The sequence below is a fragment of the Haliotis rufescens genome, unplaced genomic scaffold, assembly GCF_023055435.1.
Source record: "Haliotis rufescens isolate VD_foot unplaced genomic scaffold, xgHalRufe1.0.p SCAF_2, whole genome shotgun sequence".
Classification (NCBI taxonomy): Eukaryota; Metazoa; Mollusca; class Gastropoda; order Lepetellida; family Haliotidae; genus Haliotis; species Haliotis rufescens.
The window spans coordinates 12,352,011-12,366,890 of record NW_025963890.1 but is presented as its reverse complement, the minus strand read 5'-3'; positions in this window follow the sequence as shown (position 1 = coordinate 12,366,890).

The following is a 14,880-nucleotide window of genomic DNA, read 5'->3' as shown; positions in this document are numbered from 1 at the left end:
CAGTATACAAAGCTGTCACTCCTGAACCGTTCTTTCCGATTATGGGAAAGCTGTATTATAACAAAATGCTACCAATTCTGCTACTGAAGTCCTACCTATGGAGCGAAACGTTTTTTAAGTGTATGAAATGTTATTAATTATCATTTAGAGTATATTAATTAAGAAGGGGTCTTAATTGATAATATAATAAATATCTTGAAATGTGCAATCGCATGTGAATGGATGCATGCCAAATTAAACTTTCTGTGACAGAATGAGCGGTCGTTGTGATGTTATACCTCATTAGTTAGAAACTCAGTTCCCAGTTATCCTCAATTTGCCACCACACTGCAGGTGAAAAAACAGATGCAGAGTTGATGCATATACATGGGAAGAGACCATGTGTTCAATTCAGTAACCAGTTAACAAATAATCTATGAGATAGGATATGAATACTGGAAACGCCAAACATCTTCATTGCAATGCACTTGTGAATGTGGAATCCCAACAGTCGTGGTGGTTGGGTCCTCGTATAGTTATCACAAAGGTTTCAAGTACCGAGTGAAACGAACACGACGTGCCAGCACACACTCGAAATGCTGTATTGCCGTATCTTCTCATGCCTACTCTGACCATTAGTACAGAGTATGTTGATTTAGTGCAGTGATTGTGTTACGCTTCCCTGCACAGGAATGTGCTGTTCCAACCGCTGGAGTCCACTAAGGCCAAGTACACTCTTAAACCCAATTAACTGACCGTGCTGTATATGCTTCTACTGTTGTATCTCCAATGTTTCATGATAAGTAAGGGCCTGGTTTGAGTAGGAAATGATGTGAGAAATATTTTTTTATTCAGTTTCTCAAAGTGGAGTTGGAAATTTATAGCTTCATATAAAAGCTTCCTATCAATTGGAATGTAGTTAAAATTTTGACCCATACTGTATTTTAAATATCATCTCAACTGATTAACTTTACTAACTAATTATATGTTATTCCCTAAATACCTATTTACAGTTTATCTATTTACTTTTAACCTTTGTTTATGTCAGTGTTATTTCATATTTACACATTACGTTTCTGTTTTTTCCATCATATTTTTGTACGTATTCATTATTAACTTATCATTCTTTTCAATCCTTTCCTTACCATTATTCACAAATTAATTAAGTCCCCATAATTTACATTTTTAAGGGTCAGGTATGTATAACTTATTGTCCTTATCATTAATTATATCAAAATTAACCTCCACCTGACCCCGACTGCGGTTCTTAAATCCCAAGGAGACTGACTGGAATTTCAAGTCCATGCTTCAGCCAGAGCTCCGTTAAAACAAGAATTGCAGTTGAATCCGCTATCTGTTGTAGATCTCCTTAAGCCAAGAGATACAATACCGAAAGCCAAAGAAACTATTTATGACGATGGTCAGCTACTCGAACGTGTCTAAACAGTGAGTCATTTTATCAAATTCTAGAAATCAGAAATCAAATCATATCAATACGAAAATAGAAATTGTATTAATACCAAAACAATAGATATGTGTACCCTACTCATACATATGAATCCCAAAGCTGGGCAGGTGAGCCAAAGTTGCTAAGGCAGCAGGGAACCTCTTATCACTTAAAGCAACAACAATATGGGATCAAGACGTTTGCAAATATTATGGAAGCTGCCGAAAACTAAGCCCCAAAATGCACATAAATAGAATGTCATTCAGTGTTGCCATTGGTAGAATATACCAACTGAAAAGAAGAAGAGACTGAATTGAAATATACCCATTCTGTCCCAGCCAGCTGCCATCCAAAGTCTGTCTGTCGACATGAAAAATGCTCCCGGCTGCAGATGTGGAAAAAGACCGAGACATACAAGTTGGCTTAGGTGATCCATGGTGCCCGCCCCCAACTCCACAAGAGGACCTTCAGTGATACTGAGCAGAGGCTATCAACACCAAAAGACCATTTCCCAGCCAAATTGAATACTCCTCTGGTCCCTAACTACTGTCGGACATTTTGCCAAGACGGACCAGTTCTCGTAATGACCGAGACTGTGTTATTGTATGTCTTAAACTGTGACGTGAATTACACATATCAAATGACATTTTAAATCGTCTTAGCGTAATCATAGTGACGGGCAAGACTATAAATCATGGTTGAAGGTAGTAATTGAGAAAAACACTGGTGCAATAATTTGTTTATATAACTCTGTAGGCATTCTGTTATATGGCAGTGTAGTTATTGTTTAACAATGATTGTAACTGTTACATTGCTTCTGTTGAGATTCGGTTGACGCTCATTGTATTGTATTTTGATTAGTCGTCAGTACTACTTGATGTCAGCAGTCGTCAGTAAGTTACTGTAATTAGATGTTTGGGTGGTGTGGTAACAGAGCTTTACAGCACTGCGGAGAACGTTCTGGAAGTTAGTTGGACGATATATATGGGGATGAAAGCGTGTGTATGTAAGACACACACGCATTTTTATCACGTCAAGACCAGCTTTTGTATGATGAATTCACTGCTAACATTTCGAATGAATTTATCACGACCCAGAACCTTGCGCCTAACCATTCTCCAATCAAAGTCCCCCAAACTGTACCAAAATAGTCGTTGACAAGTGTCCAGAATGGGCTTCACACATTGTACCCATGTTGGGATTCGAACCCGGGCCTTCGGCGTGACGAGTGAGTGAGTGAGTGAGTGAGTATGGTTTTACGCCGCTTTAAGCAATATTCCAGCAATATCACGGCGGGGGACACCAGAAATGGGCTTCACACATTGTACCCATTTCGGGAATCGAACCCGGGTCTTCGGCGTGACGAGCGGACGCTTTAACCACTAGGCTACCCCACCGCCCCCGTTAAACTATTAGCCTATGGAAAATTAAAGTTTTATCCAAAGACTAAGAGGTGCCTCTGCTGCAGAAAACCATTGACATATTGACAACCAAACAGTAGTGTGTCCAAAAGAATAAATGGAGAGTCGTATGGGTTTGATCATGCTATTTGAAACAATCAGTAGAGAATCTGAAAGGTCAAGGACAACAAGTTGAGCCACAATAATTATGTTTTATAATAGAAGTAAATGTCCGCTATGGTAAGGTGTTTGTTTGTTGGTTGTATGAACTCAAAAACGTGTATCAATGCATTTCTTATCGACATTTTGCGGATCCGTACTGAATGGATACGAGAATGTCAAGGACGAATGTACTAAAATCATAAGAATTCCTACATATATGTTACTAGAACGAGGCTTCATAATCCGTTTGGTGGCCCATGGCACCACACACAACTGTGTGGTCTGGCGCCGATAATGGTTGTAGCATTCTATTGATTTAATTTCCATACCACGAATGTCCACCAACACTTCTAAATGTGCGAAAGCATGTCAAGGTGTAATCGCATCACAATTTAAACCTCAAATGTGAATAGATCGATAGATGCATTAGCTGAGAAATGAATGTTTGGATTTCATCATGTATTTTAGCTGTAGCAAATAAAGTTACACGACTTTTCCATTCTTTGTCGGATAGTTTATTGGCATTAATCCATACCATATCAAAGGTCTTGTCGGGTTAAGATTTCATTTAATGTGTCTTGCAAATTATATTTTTTTACGAAACAAAAAAGCTTGTTTTTTTCGCTTGGGGCAAACTGTGCTGTGAAGAAAATATTCATGGAACCACAGGACGGCAAAGGCGTAATCATACAACTAGTAACAATAGAGATTGCAGATTGCTTCTACGACATTTACCCCATGACGATGCATGTGCGGTGTAAAAACACATGGTTCTCTCCAATTTACATATGTTCTCATTGCATTGTTTGTAATGATAAATAATAAGGTAGTATATGCAAATAAGCCATCAAGGATGAACATTTTCTATCAAGATGACAATAATCTTAAGAAATTATGTGACTAAGTCTACTCAAATCATGTTCAAGATGAATTAGTCTTAAAACATACTATACCATTTCCCTTAAGAATTGAATGTAAGGAAATTAGAAGGGTTTTTTAAAGACTTTAAATGGTATAACTTCCAAAGAAGAAATTAAAGAGCAGTTGTCAGCAGTGACTGGAATTCACGCAGCTTTGTCTTGTAATTCTTGAGCCACATATCATGGTACTTGTTGAGAAAAATGTCATATTCTACTGGTTAGATGCACAGTTCTACTACAAAGTGATCCTTTTCTGGATTCATGTAACACTCCTATTTTCAAGTGGTGAGTTTCTCTGAGAGTGAATTGCCAACTTCTGTTTAGACTGCCGTCTGTCTCTTAAACTAATTCCCAAGTTCTGGTTTGGAGTGACGTATTTCTGGCAAACTGAACACACAGTTCTGGAAAGGAGCTTTCGAACCAATGACCTCATATGTGTGAATATTCTTCTTAGAGTATCCTACATGCACATCTGAGACAATCCCTATATAAGGGTAGTTCTTCATCTGAACAAACAACGCTGTACATGAAATGATAAATTGCTAGCATTACACAAAACGGTTAAAGAAACCTTTTAAAGACTTAACTTCATTTGATAGAAAAGCATTGGTTGCTGGGGATGCAGATTATCTGAAATTATCCTATATTATTCTGATTGAATGTGTTTGAATTGTAACATGAAACTTATTAAAACGTACATTATGTGAATAGAATAATGATTAATTGACCAATTGAGTGGCAATGAGATCAATACTGGGCCCTAACCCTTGAGACAGTGAAGAGAGTTTGGTTTATTTTTTGGTTTGAATTGTAAATATCCACTTATTATATGGTATGACCTCGCTAAATGTAACTATACATGGATATGCAGAGCAGGCAACTTCATCTGCTCAAAAAGAATAACGATTGCAGTCAGTCAAATCATCGTCTTCTTGGCAATTGCGAATGTTTGGTCGTGGTGTTTGTAATTCATTATTCGGCAAATTACATTCACATTGCTGGAAAGTGATAACATCCAACCGAAATTATCGATAAGTTAATTCACCCCAAACCCCCCACCCCACCACCCCCCTACCCCACCCCCACCCCCCACCCCTGTCTTCACTTCATGTGATAATAAATAATATTCATAGTCGTGTACTATATTGTAGAAGTAAACTAATACAGACACATTTCAAGTACATCATACAACTTGGATGCCCTTTGTAAGAGTACAGTTTCTTCGTTTAATATTTGTTTAGTTAACTTTGATTTGTGCAAAATATTCTCATCCAAGCTTTAAGCTAAAAGAGATTTCCTATTTCAATATTGTCATTGGAATTATTTAGCCGTTCCTTAAGGCATTTTTGAGTTCCTATATAAGTTACATCCAATAACAATCATGGTGTGTTATTATTATTTAGCCGTTCCTTAAGACATTTTTGAGTTCCTATATAAGTTGTATCCAATAACAATCATGGTGTGTTATTGTTAAATCATTCGATGCCAAATTATCAGACTGAATACCCCTCGGTCCTGCTGTAACAGTCACTCATCACCCTTCCTAATGTCTGTGCCATGTAATTCTATACGAACGCACAAATCAGTCCACTACATATTATGCTCTTATTTAGTCCCCACGTTGCGCAATTATATTCATTTTGAAAGATCATAGTTTACTGAAGATTGAGATGGATCGCTAGTCATAGCCTTTGATGATACGTACATCACTAACGAGTTCGTGATTTCTTTTCATATAAGTATGTTGCAGACGTAAGCTTTCGGTATATCAATTCCTCTTTATTAAATTTTTTAGATGTCTTTCAGAGAGGGTTAAGTCATTGTGTGATGTTGTCATTGATAGAATGCACAAACTGAAAAAAGAGGGTTCGATAGTGATTCATAAACACAATGTGGTTGGAATCTTACAATCGACTGATTTTGGCGGTGATTTTATATAAATATGGAAAGGGTTGCGTCGCTTTTATTTTTAAAAGTAAAAATGTATGCTTCTTCATATGTATTCTATCAAGAGGCACGGATTTGTAGTTCACATACTAACCAATGGATTAAATATTTCTTCATACGGAAAGATATGCGTTCAAACTGTCATTTCTGCAGTACACCAACGTATAACAGCATCAATGTGCAATTTCATGTCTTCCATTCAAAGTTATTTATCCTTCCTCACATTGTCATATGCATGTTATGCACTGCTTGATTCTCCTGTGAGCCTTCGTGGGTGCATCACACATTATCCCAAACTACTATGTTCTCACAATCAAATCCCTGTGGCCATTACGAACCAGTCAAATGTGTTTCCCTGTCTAGGGTCTTCCCTGCTGGATGTTCTAATAACATTATAGTGACAAGATTATCAATGGACAATTGAATAACATTTGAATAATGAATAACTATATCAGCTGACGGGACGAAGGACAAGTGTGGTTTAGACCCATATTAACATGCCCTCCTAGTGGGGATGCGGAAACTTAAACGTAGAACATGTTTTACCCCTGGGATAGGCGATGCTTAGCTGGACCAATCAAATAATAATAGGGCTACGTTGCAAGTTATTGCTGCGATGTTCCCGGTCCACTTGGTCAACGCGATGGCCATTTAGGTTCAAAATAGGTATCATAGCTATTACTGAGATAAAATTTCAAACTATATCAAGTGTTTCAGTTCAGTGTCACTCTGGTAATGTGACAACATCTCGAGCCATACCTTTTCTAAGAAACAGATTATACTGTTTTAAACTAAAATAGACGCAAAACATATAACTGATTGCTTTTCGTCGTTAATTGTACATGTATGTGATAGGCAATGTAGTAACTAGTTAATTTATAAAATATGTAAAACCATTAGATGTTTTATAGATTTGGAATTATAAATGAAGCAAATGATGAAAAATCTCATGTTAGGTTGGAACACGCAAATATATAGTCACTGAACCCAACTTTCCTATCAATAAATATGGACATACAAATATACAGTCACTGAACCTAACTTTCCTATCAATAAATATGGACATACAAATATATAGTCACTGAACCTAACTTTCCTATCTATAAATATGGACATACAAATATATAGTCACTGAACCTAACTTTCCTATCTAGTTCACTCGCCTCTCACAGCAAGCTATACGGAACTGGCGATCTATTTGGGGGTCCACGTGGTAATCAATGAATAATTGGAGTCAACCCTAGTTGCACACATAAGGAGGCTCTGATTCTAGATCTGATATTTATTGTTGATAAATGAACGCGGCAAGAGTATGTGTGATGACTGTAAATATATGTATCTTCTAATATACCAAAGACAAGTCAAACATCAATTTCACGTGCATTATATCCAGAATGCATAACAAATTCTTAAATTTCTGACGGTGTTTTCCCTTCCTCATGTCTGATGTTTTGCTTCAAAGAATGTTTTTATCTTCACACCTCTCTGTCACTTTGTCAGTGAAAATTAAGTACAACACAAGTTAAAATGTAAGCATAAAGAATTACGTGTAGATGTATGTGTATATGTCCGTTTAACTGATCTTACATGTAAGTGAAATCACACAAAAACGATTGATACATGTTATAACTGAAACATATACTTCCAAAACTAGATAAATATTAAAAATATGAGAAGGCAAATTCAAATAAGGCTATTTCGATTTAGGTTTTGAAATAGTGTCATTCAAATTGACAAAATATCTTATTTGGTTTGGTTCTAACTACTTTAACACTTTAATCAGTTATATACTATTATTCGGAAAAAGCCATATCCATGTAAGTGGAATCAAAGGAACCAAACCGAAAATAGATATACTTTTAAAACTATTTAAAAACATATATTCAATCGACAAATTTATTGCTATAAAAATGGATGACATATATATCTTTATCAAACAATGGTCACTTTTATTCTCAGCATTTGATTCATTGCTCTTTGTTGAGACATGCTATGTTTGAGTCTGATTTTGTGCCGCAATCGTTTCGGTTTGAAATTTGACAATGTTTGTTTCCAACCCTTTAAAATTTTAAAGAGTGTATTGTGTCATTCTATGCCATACGAAATATGATTTTGACGAAATACTGTATTAATCTATATCTCTGGGTACAATAAAAGTTAAAAAAACAAATTTTAAAAATTGACGCTCTCATCCGTCTTCAGCAACCCATGCTTGCCGTAAAAGGTGACTATGCTTGTCGTAAAAGGCGACTAACGGGATAGGGTGTCATCTTCTATAGATTCGTAGACTTCATTATGAAATATATTTGAACCATAACATAATCTTTCAGATTTGGCTGATGAATACGTCTGTGTGTACATTGACGGTATTATGGTGGTAGCTTTGTTAACTTATTGATGCTTTCACTAAGCTATGTTGAATAAACGTCTCACAATTAAAGTTAAACCATCACTTTTTACTGGTTTTCCCATACTCTATTCTAATAGCATTACTCTAATAGTTACTATTATTTTCATATTAACGTAACTCATAGAACTATGGGCGTTTATCTCTCCCATAATTTGTTTCAAACAAAGATTATTTTATGCTTCATTTATCAGTTGACGGATAAACTCGATTATTCCGTTTTAATAGCATTGCGTCATTCTTCTACGCATCCTGATGATACTAAATGGCTATGAAAGACCCGATTGCTTACGAAGCACGATATCAGTACTTGTGTGCTGGAATTCAAACCACTAAGAACATGACATTTATATCCATTATTAGTACCTACGCCTCCGTCGGATAAATATATCAAAGGTCTGCTTATCCTCCTGTGACAACTTAATAACATCTATTAGACTGAGGATTCCTCCGTGTCTCTGACCGTTCCCAAATGCTTCTGGGATTACTGTCAGAAATCATTACGCCTTTCACGGAAGGGTGTTTTTGTTTTGAACGCTTCACTAAGCATTATTCCAGCTACCACGGCGACCAATAAATAATCTAGACCAGTGATTGATGTAATGAGCAACGTCACACGCCGTTTGGTACGATGATAAGCAATCATCCAAGTCAGAGAGCCTGACCATTTTATCAATTTAGTCGGTCGGCAAGGTTGCTAGAGACCTATTATAAACCGGAATCCTCACGAGTGGCTTCTCTATTGTTGACAAACAAACTTCTCAGTGAGCAGCCTGTTGCTAATTGGGATGACAACTTTAAGATCATTATTGATGCCGGCGAAGCATATGCCAAAAATAGGTCAAAAGATAAGATGAACCTGTTGAATGTCTTTCAGGGTGGGTTCAAACAGTGTGTGATAGTTTCAACGCACAAGCTGAAAAAGAGGAAACAGATTTAGAATACACCCATTATTTCCCTACCAGTTGTCGTCAGAAGGCTGGCAGCCCTACATGAAAGGTTTGTGGTTGTTCCCACTAACAACTTCTCAAATAATGTAACCATTATATGTAAGCATCACTACATTTATTGTTTGGTGAAACGACTTGGCAGAAGTGACATCCTAAACGTTAACTGAGGAAGATATCTGCCAAACTTCACGCATCAGTTCTATCACCTTTTGGCTTGACTCTAAAACATGTCATTTCTTTTTTTTACTGGATTCCAAAACTCCATAAAAGTCCGTGCAAAGAGAAATATATGGTTGGGTCAATCAAATGTACCACCAAATCCCTATCTCTGAGATCAACCATTACCCTTCATATTACCAAGAAAGAGCTTTCTTTATATTCACAGAAAATGTTTGAGACAAGGGGAATTAAAACCACGTGGGTTCTTAAAAACTGAAAGGAATTGCTTGATCTTTTTTTTGCAATCTCAGAAAAAACAAGTACGATTCTGTCAAAAACATTTAATTTTTCAACTGACCTACGCGACTTACTTATGGAAAGACATCATTCCCTGATCGATGGGTCATTTATCATTAAATGTGGTAGATACAGATAGAGTTATCTCTATCTTCCAAATCTCAGGACAATTTGTCAAACATATCTCAACGATAACATCTATGTGAAATTTTGAGGACAGGTAATTTCGGTAAGAAGTAGGCATCTCAGTTGGCACCGATTGTGCTACCCTCCTCGTTGATCTTTCCTTATGCATAAGAGTCAGATTTGGCCAAGCAGTAAAACTTAAGTTTCAGGTATATCGATGATATCGTTCAATAACCTTCAAATAGCCAATTCCCGTCCACTGCTTTCCCCACCTGAGGTACAAATGAAGAAGACCAGTGAAACCGCCTCATCTGTTTCATAGTGACCAAAACTACCCACAAGTCTGTGAGACGAGAAGGATGACTTCAACTTTCCCATTTTGTTGAGCAATATTCTAGCAACACCACCGATTCGTGTCTTTCACATGTTTTGAAGTACAATCGGGCAGGGTCTCTCTGTGGATATTTCAAAGAGCGCTATACGACTCTTGTTCAAAGGTGTTTGAGCAGTGTTACAACATTCAATGCTTTATTTGTTGTTTAACGCCGCACTCAGCAATATTCCAGCTATATGACGGCGTTCTGTAAATAATCGAGTCTGGACCAGACAATCCGGTGATTGACATCATGAGCATCAATCCACGCAGTTGGGATCGATGACATGCATCAACCAAGTCAGCGAGCCTGACCACCCGATCCCGTTAGTCGCCTTTTACGACAAGCATAGTCGCCTTTTACTGCAAACATGGGTTGTTGAAGACCTATTCTACCCCGGACCTTCACGGGTCCAATGCAATAGTAATGCAATAGTAAAGCTTTTAAAAGAGTTATTTAAGGGATATGTTTTTTTCCGGTTAACAATTGCCTTGCCTTTGCATTTTTGTTTGTGGCAGGTGCCACCGGTTGGGCAGGATAGGGTGACATTTCCACAAACATCTTTAGTATTTACTATTTGCTTTTTGATAGCAAGTGATAGTCGAAATTGTACAATAGACTATTATTAGTCGTCACTTCTCCTGATCACCTTAAACATATGGTATTTCTTGTCATTACTGAATATTTATATTGCTATATGATTTATTCCACATAATAACGTACAAAGTAATCAAATCTGGTTTTCGAAATGATGTAACATCTTAAATATGTGCCTTCATCACTTGACATCTTTGTTTATGGCTTTTTGTGGGGCTTGTGATTTGCTTGTTTTTAGGTTGTCTAATATTGGCTGTTTTTCGCGACATCTTTCGCTTTTCGCAAACACCCGGTATCATTTCTATTTGATAGTTTCGTAAAAGCATGCTCATGTTTGTTTGTTTGTTTGTTTGTTATTTAACGCCACACTCAGCAATATTCCAGCTATATGACGACGGTCTGTAAATAATTGACATCATGACTTTCGATCCACGCAATTGGAATAAGCTGACATGCATCAACCACGTCTGACCACCCGATCGCCTCTCACGACAAGCATATTCGCCTTTTACGGCAAGCATTGCTGAAGACCTATTCTACCCCGGGTCTTCACGGGTACACACGCTCATGATATAGTCGGAATCGTATAAACTGCTTTTAGCAGAGATTTCTTATGAATATGGAAAGGCCACGCTCATCTTTCACTGACAGCGATAAAAAACCAGCCGTCTATTTTAAATTGAGATTAGGTGGTAGTTGCCATCAATAACACATTTAATTAAGAATTCACATGCACTTTTTGTAAGTTCATAAAACTTCAAAGAGTCAAACTGTGTGAACTGTACGCCACACAAGCTCCAATGTCTCAGCTAGTTATCATTGATAAATTGGCCGATCGCTCATATGTGATTGTAAGGTGACCCCATGCATTTCTCACTTTTCTTCAATACATATAGGATGGGTCGTAGCGAGGATATTCGATCACGAGAACGTCAACGACTCTGACTTTTTCCAATGTATGCAACAGTCAGTTTAATTGTGAATGCAGATGCTTAAGTTCAAGAATAGATTAAAGTGTACAAATGATCATAAACAACGCTTTTTATGTATTCGCGCTTGGAAAGTCCAGCGGGTTTCTCCAGGAAATAGACCATTTCAAGAATAGAGTCTTGTGAAAGAAATAAAATACCGTCAACTTCAATATTTGTCATTCACACGCTGATGAATGTTAGCCTAATGGAAAAGTTGTATTTCGTATTAACTTCACAGTAAACATACAACAGCTTATCTCAGTTTATGTACTGCTCGGTTGCGGTGTTGCCAAGTGAAGTAAGTTACATGACCCATGCCAAGGTGTGTTCCGTAGTAGCCAGGATTCTAGAATTCTCGACAGGTGTTCGTGTATTGGCATCTAGTATCTGTTTGTCAATTAGATCATTGTCACAGCATAAACTAATTTCCTTTCTAATTACGAACAATAATAAAATAAACAAGCTTCTCAAAATTTGTTTTGTTTCTGGACTTCATATTAAAAGAATAAAACGACAAAGCAATTATCAATGAATAATGGCGTTATAGCTTTTAAATAATTACGAGAGATGCTTGCATTAGACCATTGGAACAGAAAACAGAAAAAGGTTGACAATATTCTCCACCCATGGAAATGTGTATGTTGTCAATAAGAAATAATGATCTAACAACTGAAAGGCAAGCGAATAACTGCCTACGTTTTCTACGTCCAGTCAAATGGTAAGAGGTAGCAATCATTTTGATTATCACTGTGAATAAATAAAATAGTGTTTTTAGCCACTCGAAAGAAAAAATGCATACACTTAATTTAAATACCCCCCTCCTGCCCTACTTATCACCATCGAACAGCTAAATATTCACTTTTAAATGTGTCGACAGATTGATTTTATTGGTGTATGGCGTTTTCATATGGATTTCCATTTCGTAATACCTGCTTCAAAGTTATAACGCATGGATGTTGGGAAATGTGAAATTAACATCTAACAGAAATTGAGTCCCACAAGCATGACAGATTACGTTTTGGCAATTCAATTTCTTTCTACCTTTGAAAAAACCTGAATTGTAGCCACGGTTAGTTATTTTCCAATGTAACATAGCATTCTGACCACGACAGCAGCGGTGTAACTCTATGGTTAAAGAGTTGTCTCGTCACAACATGGGATCCACAATTAGACCCCGCATCTCATTCAATGTCACTTACATTCTCAGATACACAATCAGATCCAACATAAAACCAGACATCACCTCCAACATCACATATCATAAAACATCAGATCCCACAATAGATCAAACATTAGATCAAACACGTGTTCAGCAAAATATCACGTCAATATATAGGACGTCAGACTAACGAAAGCTGGCCCAACATTGGACAAATATCCTACATTCGATCAAACATTAGTTCAGTACCAAATCAAACAACAGAGTTATCATAGGATCAATATCAGAAACAACATCAGATCCAACACCAGACCCAACGTCACATTAAACATCAGACGTGACGACGATGCAAGGACTGTGTAACGATACAACATTCCTACAGTCACAGCAGTTTGTGGTTTAATCGTTTCAGTTTGCCTGAGTTTGTCTGCGTTGTTTTACAACGATTTGACAAGTATTGCAGTTATTGTACGGCGTGTCTGCTACGTCTGTGTGGTAAGCCCGAAATGACACTGATGAAATGCACGAGCACGGGCATGGTGTTGACAAACACAGAAAAAACAGGGCGAGCTGGGATTCGATCCCACAATCATAGATCGTGCATCCTCAGTTTGTTTTTCTGAATATTAATGTAAGTATTCCACATACTTGATTTGATTTCTATTTTAATCGTGACGTCTCGTTCACAGTATATTTCTTATTAAACCAGTTTAAAGAGGACTTCTTCCTGCACAAAGTCTATGGTTTGAAACAAAATTATTATCACAGTGCCCAAAGAAATGTATGTTCATGAGTTACAGAACTCACTGCAGTATTATGTAGCATAACTGGATGAGGAAACAGCAGTGTACCAGCCATGCACGGTGTCACACAAATCAGCCAGGCCCTCGCATTCACTCGGCGCTTACGGCACGCATTGGGTACTGGGGACTCATTCTACCACGGAGAAAGAAATGCCTAACGTTATTTTTCAAGTGAATTGTTCGAGTTCAGACTGTGTTATTATACTACAAGAACTAAGAGTTATCGCTTCTTGTACATCTTTCTCATGAACAAAAAACACACGTTCTGGAATCTTTGAACTCATAAGAATCTACTGCACTAAATCTCACTCACTGTAAAATCACCTTGTGTGTCTGGATAGCATCACACGTCTACCGGTCTCGTACGTAGTTGCCAGTTTCCAATAATTTCAATGTCCGGGGAACAATGCAAACAAGGAATCAGTGTTCCTGACAGTACATCCTAGTTCGCAATGCCCTTGGTCATTGTCCACGGACAATTATTCCTGAGGAAGCATTATCCCTGGTTGGGTTTCAATGTCCTCGTTATGTCTATCTTTCAGTCCTCAGTGTTCTACATTCTAGGGTTAAATGTGCGTATAATATGCCCTAAAAATCAGAGTCACTTATAAAAGTCTACATATTCATCTAGTTATATTCGCATGTCTGGCGAACTGTGTGCGTATATGCGCATGATTGTCAGGCACAACAATTTGAATTTCTAAAAGCAAGAACACAAAAACACCTTGTTCACAGCAACTATAACACACGGTGTGATTCGGTGATATTTTATGTTCTTGGTTTCGTGCAGGGCGTGTGATCTAATGGTTTGCATCCAGCCGTTGACAAGGTTATAATAGTAACAGGTTTCATCATAGAAAGAAGGTTAGAGTGCATTTCAATATAAGACCTCTGGCTGAAGAAAGCCAGTTATACTTTAACGAATAGTAAATACTGCAGCTACATTCCACTAAATCGAAAGTAAGCGCTTTGTAAATAGGGCACACACAGCTTTGAAACGTATGCGAATGGACCACTGGAAATCATTGTTGACACCAGGTGTTCGCGAAAAGAGCAAGCATGCCCGCCCCATTTGCACATAAAATATGCATTAAATAGATAAACGTTTCCATTGTAGTTGATAAATAATTGAATGGCTTGAGATAGTCAGATATCATACAATGTAAAGAGACCGCTGTCATA